The sequence below is a fragment of the Vulpes vulpes genome, chromosome 16 (genome assembly GCF_048418805.1).
Source record: "Vulpes vulpes isolate BD-2025 chromosome 16, VulVul3, whole genome shotgun sequence".
In the NCBI taxonomy this organism is placed as follows: domain Eukaryota; kingdom Metazoa; phylum Chordata; class Mammalia; order Carnivora; family Canidae; genus Vulpes; species Vulpes vulpes.
The window spans coordinates 27452743-27468952 of NC_132795.1; the positions used below are offsets into that span (position 1 = coordinate 27452743).

General features: G+C 34.5%; 1 pseudogene; it reads right to left on the reverse strand.

Moving 5' to 3' along the window:
- Positions 1 to 12589: 12589 nt before the first annotated feature.
- Positions 12590 to 12689, reverse strand: LOC112922951 (U6 spliceosomal RNA; annotated as a pseudogene).
- Between the last annotated feature and the right edge of the window lie 3521 nt (positions 12690 to 16210).

The following is a 16210-nucleotide window of genomic DNA, read 5'->3' on the forward strand; positions in this document are numbered from 1 at the left end:
CTTTAACATTTCTTGCAAGACTGGTTCAATGGTGATGAATTACTTTAAATTTTGTTTCTCTTTGAAACCCTTTATCTCTCTTCTATGATAGTCTTGCTGGCTATCAGGATATCATATCCTGGTTGCGGTGTTTGTTCTTCTTTCAGCACTTTGTATATATCATGCCACTTTTGTGTGGCCTGCAAATTTTCTGCTGAAAAATTAGCTGATAGCCATGTGGGGTTTCCCTTTTATATGACTCTTTTCTCTTGCTGTTTTACAATTTGTCTTTGTCATTACTTTCTTTTTGTCATTTTAATTTCTATGTGTCTTGGTGTGGACCCCCATGGGTTGATTTTGTTAGGGTTTCTCTGTACTTTCTATATGTGGATTTCTGCTTCCTTCCCCAGATTTGGGAAGTGTTCAGCTATTATTTCCTTAAATAAATTTTCTGTCCCTTTTCCCTCCTTTTTTCCTTCTGGGAACCCCTATAATGTGTATGTTTTGGGGTTCCCTATAATGTGCATATTATTATGCTCAATCATATTGCAGAAGTCTTTTAGTTTATTCTCATTTGTTATAATTCATTTTACTTTCCTCTGTTCAGCTTGATTACTTTCTATTACTCTGTCTTCCAGGTCACTGATCTGTTCTACTTCTTTTAGTCTAATTATTCCCTATTTTTATGTTTGATTTCAATCGAATTCCATCTGGGTTTATTTAAAATGTTTTCTGTCTCTTCATTGAGGATCTCACTGAATCTTCCAATGCAGGTCTCTCTGTCTAGAGTGGAGTCTGCACCTCTACTTTCTGTATGACTACAGTGTCTCTCCCTCTCTTGGGGGTCAGTTTGGTTTCAGACTCTATCTCTGCCCTTCCTACTGTTTTTGATATGGCCTCTTCTCTACAAATCTGTTCTGCATCCTTTGGGTCACTTGCTGGGTTACTTATACTGATGTGGGTGTTATATAGATTGAGAGATGAGGTGAGTTTAGGATCCTCCTACTCTGCCATCTTCCTCAAAGATCCTGGATATGCCTTTTTGAATTAGAGTTTTCATTTTATTTCTGTAACTACACACTGGTGGAATTATTGGATCATAATGGATTTCTCTGATGATTTCATAGATGTAAAAATCCTCAAAAATATTAAATTGGTACATTTAAATTATTAGCATTTAAAGTGATCATTGTTATAGATGAATCATTTCAATGATTTTTGTATCTCTTTTATATTATTTGCATTCATTTATTGTTTCTTTCCCCCATCTCTTTCTGCTTCATCTGGGTTTAATTAAGCACTTCATATGATTTAATTTGGTGTCCTTTCTTAATGTCTCTTTTATATTTCTTGTTAATATTTTTAGTGGTTGCACCGGAATTTAAAATATATATTTTTCATTAATCTAAGTCTGCTTTCATATTATTCTGTTTTGTTAAAGGGTAGCGCAAATACCTTTTAAGAGAGCATTCCTAATTTCTCACCCCCAACTCCTGTGACATTTCTGTCATTTAGTACTCTAATCCACATAATATATTCAATTAATCATTGTTAATATTATTACTCTAAACAGTTTTTCTTTATTACAACTCTATTTGTTAGGAAAGTTTTAGCTTACACTAAAACTGAGACGGTACAGAAATTTCCTATACTTTTTTTTTTTTTTTATCTACACACAAACATAGCATCCTCCATTATCAACATCTCCCAACAGAGTGGTGCATTTATTAGGGTTGAGGAACCTACACTGACACATAATCACCCAAAGTCTATATTTATATTATGGTTCATTCTTTAAAAAATATATTTTATTTATTTATTCATGAGAGACACAGAGAGAGGAAAGACATAGGCAGAGTGGGATCCCTGGGTGGTGCAGCGGTTTGGCGCCTGCCTTTGGCCCAGGGCGCGATCCTGGAGACCCAGGATCGAATCCCACATCGGGCTCCCGGTGCATGGAGCCTGCTTCTCCCTCTGCCTATGTCTCTGCCTCTCTCTCTCTCTCTGTGACTATCATAAATAAATAAAAATTAAAAAAAAAAGACATAGGCAGAGAGAGAAGCAGGCTCCCTGTGGGGAGTCTGATGCAGGACTGGATCCAAGGAACCTGGGATCACTACTTGAGCCAAAAGCAGATGTTCAACTACTAAGCCACCCAGGTGCCCTATAATTGTTCACTCTTGATGTACACTCCATGGGTTTGGATAAATGTCTATGGCATGGAAACATCATTATACTATTATATGGCATATTTTCACTACCCTAAAAAATTCTGTTCTTCACCTATTCATCCTTCTGAGTGTCTCTTCTCAACCCATGGCAACCACTGATCCTTTTGCTGTCTCTATAGGTATGTCTTTTTCAGGATGTTGTATAGTTAGAACTATATAATATGGCTTCTTTAAGTTAGTAATAGGCTAAATTTCAGATTGACTTCTTGCATTTAGTAATAGGAATTTAAGGTACTAAATAATATTCTATTGTTTGGCTTTTTCATAATTTATGTATCCATTCATCTACTGAAGGACATCCTGCTTTCAAGTTATGGCAACTCTAAATAAATCTATGAATGTCTATCTGCAAGTTTTGTATGAACATAAGTTTTCATCAAACTTAGCTAAATATCAAGAAGCATGATTTTAGTATGTTTATTTTTGTAAGAAATCACCAAACTGTCTTCCAAAGTGGATATATCATTTAGCATTTCTGCCAGCAATAGATAAAGGAACCCGCTGTTCCCCATCCTTCCCAGTGTTTGCTCTGTATTTGAGCCATTCTAATAGATGTGTAATAGTATCGCATTGTTTTAATTTGCATTTCCTTGATGAAATATGATGTGGAGCATCCTTTCACAGGCTTATCTCCTGTCTGCATATCTTTTTCGATAGTGTCTGTTAAGTTCTCTGACACACTAATTTTTTTGCATTTGCATAATTTTTAGCTTTTTGAAAATTAGAGTATAACTAAAATATAATGTTATGTTAGTTTCAGATGTACAACATAATGATTCAGCAATTCTATACCCATTACTTACCACAAGTATAGTCACAATTCATCACCATACAATGTTATTAAAATATTATTGACTATGTTCCCTTTACTGTACTTTTCATCTCAATGAGTTATTCATTTAAAAACTGGCAGTTTGTACCTCTTAATCCACTTCACTATTTCACTTATCACCCAGCCACTTCCCCTATGGGAGCCACCAGTTTGCTTTTTGTGTTTATGAGTCTGTTTCAGTTTTTGTTGTTGCTTAAGATACACATATAAGTGAATTGTGGTATTTGCCTTTCTCTACATTTCACTTCACCTAATACCCTCTAGGTCAATCCATGATGTTGGAAATGGCAAGATTTCATACTTTTAATGGCTAACATTCAATTATACAACACACACACACACAGAGACACACACACACACACACATACACACACACTGCTCTTCATCCATTCATGTACCAAGAGACACTTAAGTTGCTTCCATATCTTAGCTTTTGTAAATAATGCTTCAATAAGCATAGAGGTTCATATATCTTTTTGAATTAGTGTTTTTTGGTTTATTTGAGTAAATACTCAGTAGTGGAATTTCTGGATTCTATAACATTTACATTTTTAATTTTTTTAAGAATGGCTCACACTGTTTTTCTTTGTGGTTCCACCAATTAATATTCCCAAAAAGAGTGCACAAGATTAACAAGCAAAAGAAAAAAAAATAATCAATAATCAAAATCTCCCAATGGAAGTCCAGGGCCAGATGGCTTCCCAGTGGAATTCTATCAAGTGTTTAAAGAAGAGTTAATACCTATTCTTCTCAAACTGTTCTAGAAATAGAAATGGAAGAAAAATTTCCAAACTCATTCTATGAGGCCAGCATTATCTAGATTCCAAAACCAATAATCTCACTAAAAAGGAGAATTAGAGGCCAATATCCCTATCAAATATTGAAGCAAAAATTCTCAACAAAATACTACCAAGTTGAGTCCAACAGTACATTAAAATAATTGTTTACCACTATCAAGTGGGATTTATTCCTGGGCTACAAGCATAGTTCAATCTTCACAAATCAATGTTATACAATGCATTAATGAAAGAAAGGATAAGAACCACATGATCCTCTCAATACACACAGAAAAAAACATTTGACAGAGTACAGCATTCATTCTTGACAAAAACACCTCAACAAAGTAGGGACAAAGGGAACATACCTCACCATTATAAGGACTATGAATGAAATACCCACAGCTAATAGCATCCCGTATGTGAAGAAACTAATAGCTTTTCCTTGACAGTCAGGAGCTGTAGGAGGAAGATATCCACCCTCACCATTGTTATTTAACACAGTATTGGAAGTCCTAGCTTCAGCTATTAGATGATGAGAAGAAATTAAAGGCATCCAAATTAGCAAAGGAGAAATCAATCTTTCACTCTTCACAGACAACATGAACTCTAGGCATCACAATTCCGGACTTCAAGCTACATTACAGAGTTGTAATCATCAAGACAGTATGGGTACTGGTACAAAAACAGACATATGTAGATCAGTGGAACAGGATGGAAAACACCAAATATGGACCCCCAACTATATGGTCAACTAATCTTTGGCAAAGCAGGAAAGAATATCAAATGTAAAAAAAAAGAATCTCTTCAACAAATGCTATTGGGAAAACCGGACAGCAATTTGCAGAAGGATGGCACTGGACAACTTTCCTATACCATACACCCAAATGAATTAAAAATGGATGAAAGATCTCAATGTGAAACAGGAAACCATCAAAATCCTAGAGAAGATCAGTGGTAGCAGCTTGTTACTAGACACATCTCTGGAGACAAGGGAAACAAAGCAAAAATGAACTATTAGATTTCATCAAGGTAAAAAGCTTCTGCACAGAGAAGGAAACAATCAATAGGACTAAAAGGCAACCTTTGGAATAAGAGAAGATATTTGCAAATAGCATATCTGATAAAGGGTTAGCATCCAATACCTATAACAACATATCAAACTCAACACCCCAAAAAACAATCCAGTTAAGAAATAGCAGAAGACGTGAATAGACTATTTTTTTTTCAAAGAAGACATACAGATGGGGTAGCACACATGAAAAGATGCTCAACACCGCTCATCACCAAGGAAATACAAACCAAACTACAATGAGATATCCTTTAACACCTGTCAGAATGGCTAAAATTAACAACACAAGAGACAACAGATACTGGCAAAAATTCAGAGAAAAGGGAACCGTCTTACACTGTTGGTAGGAATTCATACTGATGCAGCCACTCTGGAAAAAAATACAGAGATTCTTCAAAAAGTTAAAATATAGTTAACCACCCTACAACCCAGCAGTTTCACTACAAAGTATTTATACAAAGGATTCAGAAATGCTGATCCAATGGATATATGCACCCGATGTTTATAGCAGCATTATCAATAGTAGCCAAATTATGGAAATAGCCCAAATATCTATTGACAGATGAACAGATACAGAAGATGTGTACACATACACAATGGAATACTACTCAGCCATTAAAAGGAATGAAAGATTGCCATTTGCAATGGTGTAGATGGAGCTAGAGTGTATTACACTAAGCAAAACATAGTCAGAGAAAGACAAAGACCATACAACCTCACTCATATGTGGAATTTAAGAAACAAAATAGATGAACATAGGAGAAGGGGGCAAAAGAGAGAGAGGCAAACCATAAAACAGACTCAGCTACAGAGAGCAAAAGGAGTTTGATGGAAGGAGATGGGTGGATGATCGGCTAAATGGATGATGGGTATTAAGGAAGGCCTAGTGATGAGCACTGGGTGTTCTATGTAAATGATGGGTCACTAAATTTGAGGCTATCTGTTCCTGAAACCAATATTACACTGTATGTTACCTAAAACTTAAATAAAATCTTGAAACAAAACAATGAATTTTAAGAAGTATCTAGAGGCTAAAAAAATGTATAAGAGTTTCTTCTTCACACCCTTGTCAATGCTTGGTATTTTTTGTCTTTTTGATACTGGCCATTTTAACAGGTGTAAGTGATATCAATGTGGTTTCAATTTGCAATTCCCGGATGATTAGTGATGTTGAGCATATTTGCATGTATCTATTGGCCATTTGTATGTCATCATTAGAAAAAATGTTTGTCCAGATTCACTGTCCATTTTGAATCAGATGGTTTGCTTCTTTGATGTTGATAGTTTTGTGGTGGTGTCGAGTTTCCTATATATAGTATTATGTCATCTGCAAATAGTGACAATTTCACTTCTTCCCTACCAGTTTTGACGCTTTTTATCTATTTCCCTTGTCTGATTTATAGGCTAGGATTTCCATTAGTATTTTGAGTTAAAGTGGTGGAAGTGGACATCTTTGTCTTGTTCCTGATCTTAGAGAAAAAGCTGTCACTGTTACTCCATTGAGTCAGAGGTTTGCTGTGTATATTTTTTTTCCCTGTAGCTTTTATTATGTTGGATTATTCCATCTAAAACTATTTTACTGAAAAATGTTATCATGAATCATTGTTGTATTTTGTTAAATAATTTTTCTGCATCTGTCAGGATGATCCTATAGTTTTTATCCTTCCTCTTTAATGTATTTTATCATAATGATGAATATATGAATATTGAATCATTCTTGCATCCCCAGAATTAACTCCACTTGATTGTGGGAAATAATCCTTTGAGTTTATTGTTGATTTTGGCTTAAAATATTTTATTTAGAATTTTTGCACCTATGTTTATCATGGATATTGGCCTGTAGTTTCTGTTTTTATGGTGTCATTGATCATAAATAGGGTAATTTGGCCTTGTAGGATGAGTTTCAAAGTTTTCTTTCCACTTCAATCCTTTAAATAGCTTGAAAAGAAGAGTTATTAACTCTTTTGTAAGTCCTTGGTAGAATTTACTTATAAACTCATCTGGTCCTGGACTTTCGTTGTTGAAAGTTTTATGATTAGTGGTTCATTTTTCTTCCTAGTAATGGGTTTCTTCAGATTTTCTATTTCTTACAGTTTTAAAAGATTGTATCTAGATATCTATTGGCATAAATCTTTCATTGTGTTCTCTTATGTCTATCTGTGGTGGTTTTATCTCTCTTCTTGCATTTTTATATTATTCAATTGACCTTTTTTTTTATTAGTTTCAGAAATAGAATTTAGTGATTCATCAGTTGCATATAACACCCAGTGATTATATAGAAGCAGCTTTTGGTTTAATTTATTTTTATTGCATATTTATTCCCATTCAGTTATTTATTAGTTTCTTCCTTCTACTAACTTTGGGCTTAGTTTTTTTCATTTTCTTTTTTTTTTCTAGTTCCTTTTGGTGTAAGGTTAGAATTTTTGAGATTTTTATTTTTTCTTAAGGTCTGTGTCACTATAAATTTTTCTCTTAGAACTGCGTTTGCTGCATACCAAAATCTTATAGAGCATTGTGTTTCCATTTTCTTTTTGTCCCTAAATATATATAGATATTTTTTTTTCTTTTTGATTTCTTCATTGACCTATTGGTAATTTAGTAGCATGTTGTTTAACCTCCACATGTTTGTATTTTTTCCCCAGGATTTTTTTCCTTGTAAATAATTTTTGGCTACATAATATTATTTTTAAAGACACTTGATAGGATTTTGATCTTTTAATTTGTTTAGGCTTGTGTTGTGGCCTAACTTATGATCTATCCTGGATAATATTCCATATTCACTTAAAAATAATGTGCATGCTGCTGATGTTGGATGTATTAGATAATCACTGATGGAAGTATGGTGTTAATTATATTATGTTACCATTATTATATCACTGTCAATTTCTCCCTTTATGTCTATTAATACTTTCTTTGTATATTTCACTGCTTCTAAATTGGGTGCATAGATATTTATTACAGTAATATTCTCTTCTTGGATTAATCCTTTTGTCTTTATATAATGCTATTTATAAAACAATAGTCTATTTTAAAGTCTATTTTGTCTGATGTAAGTATTGCTATCCTGGATTTTTTAAGCTTCTATTTGTATACACTATTTTCCATTGTTCACTTTAGCTTTAGGTCTAAAGTGAGTTCTTATAAGCAGCATATATATCATCTGTTGTTTTTTATTCATGTAGTCATTGAATGCCTTTTAATTGGAATATTTAGTCCATTTACATTTAAAACAATCCTTGATAGGTATGTGCTTGTTCCCAGTTTCTTGATTGTTTTGTTTTTATTTAAATTCCAGTTAGTTAGCATACAGTGTAATATTAGTTTCAGGTATAGAATTTAGTAATTTATCACTTATATACAACACCCAGTGCTCATTACATGTGCACTCCTTCTTTATTCTCATCATCCACTCCCTTCTGGTGGCCATCTATTTGTTCTCTATAATTAACACTCTGTTTCTTGGTTTACTTCCCTCTCTTCCCCCCCTCCCTTTGTTTCTTTGTTTTATTTCTTATATCTCACATATGAGTGAAATCTTGTGGTATTTGTCTTTTTCTGACATTTCTCTTAGCATAATACTCTCTAGCTCCATCCACAGTGCTACAAATGGCAAGATTTCATTTTTTTGATGGCTCAGTAATATTCTATAGAATACTTGAATGTCTTGGTTTTTCATGTATCTATATTACATTTTTGATTCGTGGTTACCATGGGGTTCAAGTTGATAATCACTAAGGTTCAAACGCATTCTAAAATCACTATACTTTACTCTGCCCTCCACATTTTATGTATATAGTGTCATATTTTATACCTTTTTATTTTATATATCTCTTGACTAATGTTTATAATTATAATTGATTTTACTACTTTTGAGTCAACCAACATAGTGGCTTTATAAGTGATTAATCTGCTACCTTTACTATACCTTTGCTTGTAGCAGTGGAATTTTTTCTTTCCACAACTGTCTTCCAGTTATGGTCTTTTTTCCCACTTAAAGAAGGCTTTTTAAATATTGGTTGTAAGGATGGTTTAGTTGGAATAAACTTATTTATCTTTTGTCTAGGAAACAATCTCTTTTTCAATTCTGAATGATAATCTTTGCCAGGTAGAGTAGAGTCGTCTTGGTTGTAGACTGTTTTTTCCTTTCAGCATTTTTTATATATCATGCCACTTTCTTCTGGCCTGCAAAGCTAACTTTCATGTATCTTGGTATGGACCTCATTGGGTTCATTTTGTTTGAGGCTATCTGTAATTCTGGACCTGAGTATCTTTCTCCCTCCAGATTAGGGAAGTTTTTAGCTATTATTTCTTCAAATAAGATTTCTACCTCCTTTATTCCCTATTCTCCTTCTGAGATCCCTACAATACAAATGCTATAATGCTTAGTGATATTGCAGAGGTCCTTCAACCAATTCTTTTCTATTTGATGATTGATTAATTGACTGAGGTTCAGCTTTTTTTTTTTTTTCTGTTACACTGTCTTTCAGATCATTGATCCATTTTTCTGTATCTTCTAATTTGCTGTTCAGTCCCTGTAGGCTCCATTTTTCCTTCCATTTATTGTCTCCATCAGCTCTCTTTGTTATAGTTTCTCAGTTTTCATTGAGTGCATTGACTCTTTCTCTAGTCCAGTGAATATCATTTTGACCATTACATTGCATTCTTTATCAAACATAATGTTTATCTCCATTTCATTTAAATTTTTTCTGTGATAATTTTCTTGCCTTTCATTTGGGACATATTCCTCTGTCATCTCACTTTGTCTGTTTCTATGTATTAGGTCAGCTATGTCTTTTCATCTTTAGTCAGTAAAGAAGCCTTGTGTAGAAGAGACCTTGTGATGTCCTGTAGCATAATCCCGCTTGTCAGCAGAGCCAGATGCTCCAGGGGCGTCCTCTGTGTGGGCAACATGCAGTCTTATATTGTGGCTGAGCTATGATTACTGTGGGCACACTGATGCATTGTCCTTCAGCCCAGCTGGCTGCAATGACCCACTTTGCCAGCTGAGGGGGCATGGGTAGAGTTTTCTGCCTGGGTTGTTGATAGGTTTGGCTAAAGCCGTTGTGGGCTCACTGGTGAGCAGGGCTAGCCCTCATCCTGGCTGTCTGCAGTAAGCCACTGTGACAGCTCCAGGAACTCTGTAGGACAGGCCTTGTTCCCTGAACAGCCAGTTGTGAGGCACAGGTACAGGAATTGCAGATATGTTGATGTGTTGTTATTTCCCACCCCCTCCTCATAGCAGGAGTCTCTTTGGAATGTTGCCAGTTTTCCTTCCATTTATTGTCTCTGTGCCAGTACCATGCTGCCTACAGGTTACAGTGAGACAGGAGCACTTTGGCAGGATGGCTGACAAAATGGGTAGCCTGGAACCAAAGGGGAATGCTAAAGCATGACATGGGGTGCTAGCAAGATAAGAGAAAATTACAATTAGCTCCTGCAAGCATCTGGCTATCTAGTCTAGGGGAGGGCAAAAAAAATGGTACCCTCCATTGCTTTTGTTCCTGGAAAAATTTTCTGCAATTCACTGCCCCTCTGGCACATGTCCTAAATCTAATCAATAGAACTTCTTCACACAGATTCCTGGCACTTTTCAAACTGCTGCTTCTATGCTGTCTCAGACCAATTTTTTAAGTGTGTTGGGTCTTTAACTCCAGGAGCTTTACAAATCAGGTCTCAAAGCCCATTGATTTTTCAAAGCCAGATATTATGAAGACTTGTCCTCCCCCTGCAGGCCTCCAGGGCCAAGTGTGTGGTTGGGCCACCTCATTCCTCTCCTTGTGATGTCTCTCCCTTTTGTAGTTAGTTCATACTGGAGGTTTGTTTTCCTACCACATCTTTGCTACTCCTGCCATTTTCAATATGGCCTTTATGACTAATTGTGAAAGATCTATTCTTCCCATCTATAGGTTGTTTTCACAATTTGTTGCAGTACATATAGTTGTTGCCTTAGTGTACCCATGGAGCAAGCAAGGTAAGTCTAGGATCTTTCTACCTTGCCATCTCCCCTCCCACTTTGTTTTTGTTGTTGAGTTTGAAGATTTTTTTTGGCATAATTTGGAAAACAATCTTTATCAGATGTGTTTTCTGTAAATATATCCTCGTAGTCTGTGGTTTATTTTCTCATTCTCTTGACATTCTTTCATAGAGGGAAATTTTAAATTTTTATAAAGTTAAATTTATCAATTATTTATTTCATGTACTGTGCCTTTGGTGTTATCTCTAAAAAGTCTAAAATTACCAAGCCCAAAGTCATCTAAATTTTCTATGTTATCTTCTAGAAGTTTTTAAATTTGTGTTTTGGGGTACCTGGGTGGCTCAGTAGTTGAGTGTCTGCCTTCAACTCAGGGTGTGATCCCAGGGTCCCGGGATCAAGTCCCACATTAGGCTCTCTGCAGGAAGACTGCTTCTCTCCCTGCCTATGTCTCTGCCTCTCTCTCTGTGTCTCTTGTGAATAAATACATAAAATCTTTAAAAATGAATGAATGAATGAATTTGCGTTTTATATTTAGATTTGGGATTCATTTTGAGTTAATATCTATGGTCTATGTTTAGATCATTTTTTATGTCTGTGGACACCAAATTTGGACACCACTCGTTGAAATGAGGGAAGGGTTTTTAAGATGCATGTGTCTTCTGTGGTGTTTTGTCTGTTATGGTTTTTGACCCATTTTTTTTTAACTGGGTTGTTTCCTTATTTTCATTTTTTTAAATTTCTTTTAAGAGAGAAAGAACAGTGGGGAGGCACAGAAGGAAAGAGAAATAGAAGGAATCTCAAATGGACCCCCAATTGAGTATGAAGCCCAAAGCAGGACTCAATCCAAGATCTTAATATCGTTACAGGAGCTAAAATCAAGAGTTAGATGCTTAAACGATTGAGCCAACCACGCTCCCTTCTCCATTTGACTTTTAAATGTTATTTGTATATGTTGGAAAGTAGTCCTTTAAGAATTGTGTCTTTTGCAAGTATCTTCTCCCACTCTGTGACTCGTCTTTTCATTCACTTAACATCTTTACCAGAGTAGAAATTTTTAACTTGACTAAAGTCTAACTTACCAAGTACCTCTTTCATAGATTGTGCCTTTGGTATTATATCTAAACTTTGCTCCACTACATTACTTTTGCTCTTTTGTCAAAGACGAGTTGACTATATTTATGTAGGTACCAGTTTTTTTTTTTTTAAGATTTTATTTATTTTTTTTATGAAAGACAGAGAGAGACAGAGACAGAGACACAGGCAGAGGGAGAAACAGACTCCATGCAGGAAACCCAATGTGGGGCTAGACCCTGGGCTGAAGGCGGCGCTAAACTGCTGAGCCACCCAGACTGCCCAGGTACCAGGTTTTAAGCTAATTAAGAAATAGAACAAAAATCTATCTTTATTCATTCTTTAACTTTATTTATTGCTCAAAGCTCCTCTTTTCATTTAGATACAAATTTCTGATCTATTTTTATTTTATTTTTTGCATCCAATGAATATTTTGCAATATTTCTTGTAGAACAGGTGCTGACAATGGTTTCCTTCTATTTTTGTGTGCTTCAGAAAGTCTTTATTCTCTTTTAAATTTGAAGAATCATTTCACTAGCTCTAGGATTCTAAGTTGATGAGTTTTTCTTTTAACATTTTAAATATTTCACTCATTCTTTTTGCTGGTGAGTTTTCTGAAAGTAATGTGATTTTTCTTTTTTAATCAGTTGATGAAAAGATATGAAACATTTCAATAATTTGCATGCCATCCTTGTGCAGAGGCCATGCTAATCTCTGTAGCATTCAAATTTTAGTGTATGTGCTGCTGAAGCAAGCAATACTCTAATTCTTATTCTTATTCCTTTGTTGGTTGTGTTTTTCCTCACCCTGGCCTTTTCCTTCAGAATTTTATGTTTTTCTTTGGGTTTCTGCATTGCTAATATGATTTGCCTAGATATGGATGTTTATTTTGTTTGTTTGTTTTGTGATGTTAACATTCTTTGGGGGCCTTGCTCTGTGGTTTGATGCTTGTCATTTGTTTTGAAAAGTTCTCAGTTGTTTTAATTTCAAATGTTTCTTCTATTTTTTTTCATTCTAATGTGTTATATTTTTTAATGTTCTCCTATGGTCACAGGATATTCCCTTTCTTTATTTTAATTTGGAAAGTTTATGTTGCTCTATGCTCAGGCTGACTAATTATTTCCTCAAGCATGCCAAGTATATTACTTATAAGACTATCAAAAGCATTTGCCTTTAAAAAAAAATATTTCTAGCATTTACTTTTGATTCTTAGAGATCTTGTCTTAGAGTTAATGTAACCTATCTGTTCTTGCTTGATATTTACAGTTGTTTTATAGTTCCTGTCTACTAATTTACATCTGTATAATGCCCTAGACTAATTCTGATGACTTCTTTTTCTCTTCAGTTTTTTTTTCTTGCCTTTAGGAAAGCCAAACATGTTGTATTAAGGAATAGAAATTGAGGTAAATAAGTCTTTAATGTGAGGATTTATGATATTTGACTAATTATTTGGCTGTATTTAATGTCTGTTTTAGGTATCAGAGACTTTACATTCCTCTGATTCCTTATTTTTGTCTCACTTTGGGCTTTGGGTGTTTCTACGAGTCATTGATTGGAGAGAGTCTGTGTCCCCTACCCCTTGCAAGTAAAATAAAGAATCTTTCTCAGATGCTCATTTTTAGAACTTGATGGGATTCCTGGAGATAAAGCTGATAAAAGTGTATGGTACCCCATAAGTCTGTCACTCTTATGCTAGTCCATGCTTATCTCCAGAAATGCATCAAAATTACGACTCATGCTTCTTTCAATGGCTTCTATTCCAGGTAAGCAGATCTTAGAAAGCACCTGCTTCTCCAGATTTCAGAATGGTAGTTTGCCTTCCAAACTTTGTCCCATGATGAGTACTAAAAAATTGACTTTCAGTTTGTATAGTTTTTTTCTTATGATGTCAAAAGTGACAACCTCTAAGTCACTTACATGGTATAGTTGCAACTAGTTCTTTGTTTTGAATTAGCTCTACTTTGAGTTTTAATCCCAAAGGAAGAGAATTAGAAAAAAAAACATTTTTTTTTCTATTGTGGTAACTTTACGTCTCTATGCCTTAGATAACTAATTTTAAATCAAGGATAATATTACCGACCTTATAGATTTGTTAAAAGGTTTAAATTAAAGAGACAGATGTTGATCATAAATGTTTAGGTAAGGATGTTACATTAGTTTTTCCCACAAATGTCCTATCCATATAAATATTTGCAGACAAACATACTAGCCCTAGTTCTACCAGATGCCATTGGCAAAACCATAGGTATTTACTATACTACACTTCTGTGTACATCTTAGAAATGTGGATATGGTTATTCTGACACAAGGGGATTTTTCTGGTATAAGGAAAAAAATTTTCTCTATTGTACAGTTACTTGAACAAAGAAAATCCAGAATGAACACAAAGAGACTTTTTTTAAGCTGGAAGTTACATGAGAAAGACTCATAAATTTTTTTTAAAAAGTGTTTGTAATTTTACATAGTTCAAGCATAAAATATTAGTCATATTTTGAAATAACTCCTGTATTATCAAGACCATAAGGCAGAAATTTTATTTTTCTGTGTATTCAGCAGAGTTTTTCCTTACTGTACTAAAATCAAAGAGAAGTTTGGCTTCTTCATTTGATTATGTTTTCTAGAAAAGTAGTTTGATATTTAATGTGATCTGTTATATCTTAATTTCTAACATTAAATGGAAATATAAAGCATGTTTTTATCTTTAGTTAGCTTTACATTCTTGAATTAAAATACCATAAGCAGTTGTTTCCTAAGCACTAAGAGGCCAAATATGGAAGACAATCATTTAAAAGGATAGTTGTAGAAGTTGTTGATCAATATCAAAAAATATTGTACATTTTTCTCACCGGATTTATGATTTAGTTATAAGCGAAGCTATATGAAGAAATTAGTGACATAAGTGGGAAGATGTGGTTAGTAAATCTATACTTGGAGAACAGTATTTTATATCTGCAGGTCATTCAGGCCTCAAATATTTTTAGTACATTTTGCATCACTTATATAATGGACTGTCGTGCCCCTTCCCCAAATTCATATGTTTAAGTCCTAATACCCAGTATCTCAGAATGTGACTATATTTGGAGATAGATCTTTTAAAGAGGTGATTAAGATAAAATGAAGACATAATCCAATATGACAGGTATACATATAAGAAGAAATTAGGACACAACACATACAGAGGAAAGACCACGTGAAGGGACAGTTAGAAGACCACTGTTTACAAGCTAATGAAGGAGGAGGCCTCAAAAGGAACCAAACCTGCCAACTGTTTCCCTTAAGAATTGGAGCCACCAGAATTGTGAGAAATTTAATTTTCTGGTTTAAACCACCCACTCTGTGTGATGCTTTGTGATGGCAGCCCAGCAGACTAAATATCTAATGAGAAAATAAAAAAGACATGAATAAAAACATTACAACAGAAAATCCAGAAGGCCTATTAGCATTTGAAAACATGTTCAAATTTGTCAGTAATCAAGGCAATGCAAATCAAGCAATAATGAGACAGCACTTCACGATTATTAGATTGACAAAAATTTAGAAGATGAAAAATGTCAAGTGTGGTGGTGATGGTGGGGAGTTAAAAACCTTATTGTATAGGCAGTGTAAACTGACCCAAGTATTCAGGAAAGTAATCTGACAAAATTTAAAGTACAGGCATTCCCTGCGGTTTAGCAATTCTTCTTGGGGGTTGGGTGTTCCACTTCCAGGGAAACAAACTGAGGGGTGCTGGGAGGAGTGGGGAGGAAGAATGAGGTAACTGGGTGGTGGGCATTAGGGAGGCACTTGATGTAATGAGCACTGGGTTGTTATATAAGACTGATGAACCACTGAATTCTACATCTGAAACTAATAATATATTATAAGTTAGTTAATTGAATTTACATTTTAAAAAAGACCCACTTCAAAAAAATGCATTCCCTTTAAATTGTACAAACTCAAAATTAACAATCTCTCAAAAGAAATAGCAATTTAGAAATGAAAAATTGTATTATTGGTTGTACTCTGGAAAATAATGTAAATCTAATGGTAGAAAATAAAAAAAAATACTTTAGATTATTCTCCACAATACTGTCTAGTTTATTAAGATTGCCATAACAAACTATCACAAACTGATGGCTTAAAAAACAGAAATTAATCTCTTACAGTTCCAGAGGCTAGAAATCTGAAATCAAGATGTTGGCAGGATTAGTTCCTTCTGAGGGGCTGTGAAAGAAAGATATATTTATCTTCTCAGCTTTGGAGGTGACCATGTTCTTGTTCCTCTTCACATTAACT